The following is a 6792-nucleotide window of genomic DNA, read 5'->3' on the forward strand; positions in this document are numbered from 1 at the left end:
GATAAAAAAAAGATCAAAGATAAAAATTGCACAAATATTTTTTCAAAAAAAAAATAGACGCATACAAAAAACTTCAGAATTCATGTAAACTATAATTTCGTCAAAAAAAACAACAACAACTGATATCCATCACTTCACCAAGATTCAAATATCCATCGCTTTGCATTTTATAGCAATCAAGCGTTGACCTAAACCGTTTTTCGTGTGCCAACATAAAAGCAATCAAAACAATTGGCATTGATGCACCATTGTTTAAGTTTGTTCACTACAAAAGGTTCTGAATTATCACATGTCCAAGGCATACACACTTTCGAATAGGATTGAGTTGCAAGGTGAAAATCACTAGTCCTACTCAGGTCTTTTCGCCACTCCGCATCGACATCAAGTACCACAACTCGATGTTCGTTGAACTACAAAAAAAGAGTAAGAAAGTTAGCACCATGTATCCAACTGAGAATTGTAACAATTACATGAACACATGATCACTATAGCTTAGATTTTTAATAACAATCAGCAGAACTTGTTGAGAAAAAAGATAAGAGCCAGAATACTAACTTCTGTTTCAGGTTATAGTGTCATACATTTCAGTAATAATTACTAAATAACTTAAGACGGAAGAATGGAAGATGATAAGCAATATATCTTTATTGTGAAGCTTCCCGCCAATATATAATTTCAAAATTAGTAAAAATGGGGACAAAAAAAATGTATGAGGGGAAAAGTAAGGACAAAACAAACATGGATTTTTTAGTGCGGAGAAGTAAAGGACTCTATCTATAAAAGGACGTAAGGCAGCCAAACAAACAATTCACAAACAATGTATTCTCCGGCAGTGTCGTAAGTGTTAATGAATGCATAGCAGAACTTCTGCAACAAATATAAAAAAATTGTTATTGTTCTTCAGAAGAAGACCCTAACCAACAGTAAGCATCACTTCTAAAAATATAGTACTAAGGAAGATTCAAACCTGGAGCTAGCACAAGCACGATGGAAGTACCAAATTACTAATAGATATATGGCACGTGCCCACACTCCACTGCTGTTACAAGTTACTTCCCTGATAAGTGAATCTGTAACTAGCTAGTTGATACTTGGCAGTACTTTCTCTTGCTTAAGCAAGACCCTGCAGTTATTTGCAAGAAAGGAAAATTAACATCGGTGTAGAACTTTTGCTGTTACTAATTGGCACTTTGTAAGCTGGCAGTGCTATATCCATGCGTTGTGTTTCTTGCTTAATCAAGGTCTGTGAGTCAATGCCATCTAACTAGACAGCCAGAAGGAATAACATCACCAACCAGGCAACCGCATCTCTTGCTGACTAGTCAATCAATTTATACCAACAGATAAATTTAAGCTTCTTCACATCACATCTTATGATTGTGTGACAAAACTAAGGAGAAGGCATCCAGGGATGACTTTCACATACCTTTCTTCATCAGATGAAATCTTTTCAATGACCAACGAACCAAAAGGCACTTAGCCACTGAACACAACGCCGCCGCCACCGCCTAGCGTTTTCGGATAAAGCAAATCATTTGCTAATGTCAGAGGCTCAGGGCACCTGCATTTGGCACACAATCGAATACTTATCAGTTCAGGACACAAAAGTTTGCGTGAAAATGCACGAAAACACAGACTGTAGGAAAGGCAACACACATCTGCACCACGGAAACACAAAAACAACACCATAAGAAAACGCAAGACGTGTGTTAATGTTGTGATGAATATATGAGCTATCCGAGAAAAATATGAGCCAACATGTACCGAAATGCAAATTATAGGCAATTATATACGGATCATTATATGAATTTAATCTTTCTAAAATGCTAGTTGCGGAGCTCTTTGTGTGCATGTAAGTGAAATGCATGATTATAGTGTATTAATTATGATACAACCATGCATTATGATACTATCTGATAATTGTCCATACCATCATGCTCCTAATGAATTGATCTTACACTAGGTCTCCAATATTTTTGCCTACTATTAACTGTGATTTGATTAGATGTCAACTGCTGCTGAACCGATCAACGGCTGCTCCAATTATCTCTGAAATAAGTACACTTTGACATTGGCACCGCTTGTGCATTGGTGCCCTTGTATGAAAATTAGTTGTCTTGACTAGTATAGTAATTTACTCCGACTTAAGCTTTTTCCCCTTTCAGAAAGGAACAACACAGGAATAAATGAGATGGACTCTTACTAACCAATGAAGTAAATTTTGTCTACGCCATGTGGAATTATTTAGAAGAGAAGGCTCGGGTTCTTGGATCTGGACCAGCAAGTTCAGGCATCAGTTTCCCTAAAAAAAAGTTCAGGCATCAGTGCATGGATGGTGAGTGGATGGACGGGAGAAAAAAAATGAGGTGGAAGAGGAGGGGGGCTAACCTTAATCGAAGTAGGTGGAAGTTGACCGCGGAACCGCCGGCGTTGCCGTCACCGGAGGGGACAGGAACTTCGAGGAGGAGGGGAGATCTGGGGAAGGAGGAGCAAGACGACCACGGACGTTGTGGTCGCTGGTGGACGGAGCATGGAGGTGGAGCACCGGAGGGAGGGGGCGGTCCGTCTCTCCGGTCGTCGCCGCCTTTCGGTCGCTGCGTTCGCGGTCTCGCTCGAGCCGTGGCTTCTCTCCCCGACCCCTGGAGGCGTGGAACGTTTCCCCGGGGAAACGACGCGGGTAGGGCAGGGATGCCCCCCCAACGAATCCGTCCAAACGTCGCGCTCGATTTCCCCGGCTTGATCTGGCCCGTGCTTTTACCGCCCGGGAATAATCGGGGTTCCCTCCGGGATCCCATGCAACCAAACGAGGCCTGAAAGGGGCTCCCTGCCCCCTCGCCTGGCACGAGGCATCGATCAATGCCCCCCTCGCCTGGCATGAGGCGGTGATCCATGGCCCCGTAGCCTGCCACAACAATAACTCAATTTACCGACTCAGCGATTTGGTTTTCCGGGAAAAAAAATTGGTGTGACCATCCATTGCCAAGCTAAAAAAAATTGGTGTAACAATAACTCAATTTTCAGAAAGAGGGTACACATTTACCAGCAGCTGGTGAGATGAGAAGAATCGCAACAAAGTTATTGCAGAGGAAAAAGGATAGGATACTTGATTTGACAGTACTAATCTCTTGCGTGCTTCGCCATCATCCACACAATGGTTGTCAGGTCACCGCCACGGCCGAGTTGCTTGGCATGGGACTCCCTGCTGCGCCGGATGGACGCCTGGATGAGCAGACCCACCCAGGCATCAAAGATGAACTCCAAAATATCACCTATATCCCTTACAGGAGGATAAGCCAAACGTGGGATCCAGTGTGCAAACCCTGTAATGATCCAGGTAGGCGTGACATTTTCGGTGGTTTTGCTCAGTAGGCTTAGCAGCACCTGGGCGAGGTCAGTTCCTACCCGGATGGTAGTATTGGCAATATTATGTGGCATAAGCCTACGCAGCATCCACCTACCAAATTCTTCAGTTGAACTAGCATACCCATTGGGTCTAATGGAACTGGTCTCCAACTCCATGGCGCTCCTCATCCTCAGCTCCTCCAGAGCACGGCGGGTAATCTCGTACAGGCTGCGGTCAAGGCCCGGTACAATGTGGGGGCGTGCGGTGGCAAGGAACGTCATGTAATCGGACATCACCTTGATCGCCTTCACATGTTCTTGGGAAGCTGCTTCCGTGATGATATGGGTGATGCTCATGAGGAAAATGTCCGTGGCGATGTGCCAGATGAGGATGACCTCTTGAAATTCAGGAAGAAACCTCATATCCCCGTCTGACTCCTTAGGCTCGTAGGGTACAATCGTGGCCTCCACAGCTTGCTTGTTTTTTATCCCATCAGCACCGGCCCGAGGCTTTGCGCGAAGGCCAAAGAATCGTCTGCATATATTTTTGAATACCATCTTCTTGACATTTTCTGGAATCTCAAGGTGCCTTGAGTGGTCTTTCAATTCAATCTTCTTCGCTAGTCCATGAGTGCCCTGGTACAAGAGGTTATGCTGCACAAAAGTTCCAGCCCATCTCCTGTAGCTTTTGGGCTCCCATGTCCACAACCATGAGGAGAGCTTGGAAAGACCGAGAGAGATGACAAAGCCGCGGATCTTTTGCCATCTCTCCTGGCAGAAAAGTTCATGCTTCAACCAATTGTGTGGCCTAACTTTGAAGAATGAGTATGTCCAGGTTGACACTAGTGCTCTGAGCAGCCATACCATGTCGAGGAGAAGGGTCGTCCAAAGCAATGTGTAAGTGATAACCGTGTCTATTCGCTCCAAATCCACTTTATAATCAAGCCAAAACAGCAATAGCGCTGCGGCGGTGAGGGGCGGCGAGGCCAGACGGATGGCGTAGCCACCCCAGGTGTGGACAACGGATGCCTTGGTGTAGAGGATGCCGTGCATGAGGGAGAGTTCCATCTCCACCACCTTGAACATAGTCTCCCATCTACCAGCAAAGATGCTTCTGATGGCATCACGATCTATGTACTCCATCGGGTAATCAGAGAACGTACCCTTGCAGATGTCAAACAGGCTGTGAGCAACCAACAGGGCCTTCTCATCATCTAGCTCCAGGTTCTTGACTTCACCAAAATCATCATCGACCAAGCTACTTGGCAGTTGCTTGAATGAGCTCCGGACAACGGCCGAGTCACCTCGCCGTAGCGCGACCGCACTCTCAACATACTTGAAAATGCCCAGGAACAACATGATGCAGGACGCTTGGCGCAGGCTTCCCGTGGCAGAGTCTTCAAGTATGTACCGGTACAAAACATAGATGGCTCCGAATGACTGAATGGGAACCAGCAGCATCCGGCGTGCCCAGGCCTCATGGTCCTCCATGGCGTAGGCGCTCATGTTGTCCGGGCGAGCGTGGTGTTGCAGGAGGAACGGCACCCAGAACGCAACAATCAGCTTCTCTTGCGGCGTGGTGTCCAGGTAAAGGTTACCGAGGACATACATCGGGCCCCACTCAGTCACCTGATACGCCACCCATATGAACCACCTCTTCCACCCGTGGCCTTCACGCCGGCGGCTCTCGGAGAAGATGGCGAGGACAAGATGCATGGCTATGCTCGAAAGCACCACTGCCCGGAACACCCAGAAACCCAACAACTTCACCGTCTCTTCCAGCCATCCTTCAGCAGCCATTGCTCACTCCTGCTTCAATCTGCATGCACTGCAGTCAAGATTAGTTACATTACACCTGAATTCTAGAGAGAGGTTGGTAACTAAGGACGAGATCCAGCGAGAAAGTGCAGAACGGTGGCATGCCGTACCTGGTTAGGGCGATCAAACGATTCTTCCAGTTGAGACCTGACCCGAGTCTGACATAAAAGGAAACTGTTGCAGAGTGTTGCTCTTCTCAAGCGTCAACTAGAGATAAAAACTTTGCCTGCACAAGGTTTGTAAGATTTAGTACTGTATTAGTAGTTGTTTATGCATCAAGATTCTGTAAATTCCTAAGGAAGTGGTACAAAAGTTGCCCGAGAGTGGCAAGAGCTTGCTGTGAATTAAGAATGCCAGTTGACTTTGGCAGATCCAATCTGCACAACGTGTTCTACTTCTACTTGCTCAACCTTCCACTTATTAGAACATACTACTAACTGCCCACAAAAACTAGTGATGAGTGTTTGAATCGAAAGTGATTCCTTGTCTTGATCGATGGTTACACAGAGTATATATATCCCTTGGTGAGATGCGACGATCCCAAAGAGATGCATCGGTTCCAGGAGGATGGGAGAGACGCGACGGTTGCGACGGACACAGGCGTCCGTGCGGGCGTAACTGCTCGTTCGATGGGCAAGGGGAGATTTCCCTTAATTACAGATTATAGTTTAATCCTAAAACTCCCGCTAATCTACGCTTGACCATGTAGAATCATCTTCATGATTGTCCGGGAAGTTCTATCATCTCAAAAGATTCTCCTTCAAAAGTTCTTCATAAAATCTTTGATGAGATCCTGAAACACATACTCACAAAGAAAGATGGCATAATGTGATGTCATTAAAATAAGGACATCTCAAGAAGAGACTCCCCCTGACACCTGCAAGTCCCTAAGTCTTCGCATACCAATTCCATGAACACATTTCTGGAACGTAGAATTTGGTAGAGACTTGGTAAATAAATCAGCAAGGTTGTCGATTTGACTTGCAAAATGCTTATTTCCCCGCTTTTCTGAAGATTATGGGAAAAAATTATTTAGGAGAAATATGCTTGGTGATATTACTCTTGATGTACCCTGTTTGCATCTGCGCAACACATGCCGCATTATCTTCATAGATAATGGTAGGTGATTCTATCAAATCAATTCCACATGACTGTTGTATGTGGTTTATCATTCTGCGAAGCCATACACATTCACATGTTCCTTCAAATAATGAAATTATTTCAGAATGATTGGTAGATGTTGCCACTAGAGTCTGTTTCGAAGACTTCCATGATATAGCAGTACCACCATGTAGGAACACGAAGCCGGTCTGAGATCTGGCATTATGGGGATCAGACAAATAGCCGACATCTGCATATCCAATCATATCAGAGTCCTGATTTTTCTGGAACTGGAAAAATAAACCAAGATCCTTTGTGCCTTGGAGATATCAAAAGACATTCTTCACTGCAGACCAATGACGTTTGGTGGGAGCTGCGCTATGTCTAGCAAGTAGATTCACTGCAAATGCAATATCAGGTCTTGTGCAATTTGCAAGATACATAAGCACTCCAACGGCACTGAGGTATGGAACTTCAGGTCCCAACACCTCTTGTCCATCATCCCTTGGTCTGAACGGATCTTTCTCCACG

At 45.3% G+C, this 6792-nt stretch overlaps 1 long non-coding RNA gene across 4 annotated transcripts; it reads right to left on the reverse strand.

The window, feature by feature from the left end:
* Positions 1–140: 140 nt before the first annotated feature.
* On the reverse strand, positions 141–2825 carry LOC123098953 (uncharacterized). 4 transcript variants are annotated; one of them, XR_006448054.1, is made up of 5 exons: positions 2389–2825; positions 2208–2302; positions 1427–1561; positions 968–1123; positions 141–867 (listed from the first exon to the last, which is right to left on the reverse strand). It is a non-coding gene; the product is annotated as an uncharacterized lncRNA (long non-coding RNA). The 4 variants fall into 4 exon arrangements; XR_006448052.1 differs by having other exon boundaries at positions 141–410; positions 2389–2824; XR_006448051.1 differs by having other exon boundaries at positions 141–1123; positions 2389–2818.
* Between the last annotated feature and the right edge of the window lie 3967 nt (positions 2826–6792).

The sequence above is a fragment of the Triticum aestivum genome, chromosome 1B (assembly GCF_018294505.1).
Source record: "Triticum aestivum cultivar Chinese Spring chromosome 1B, IWGSC CS RefSeq v2.1, whole genome shotgun sequence".
Taxonomy (NCBI): Eukaryota; Viridiplantae; Streptophyta; class Magnoliopsida; order Poales; family Poaceae; genus Triticum; species Triticum aestivum.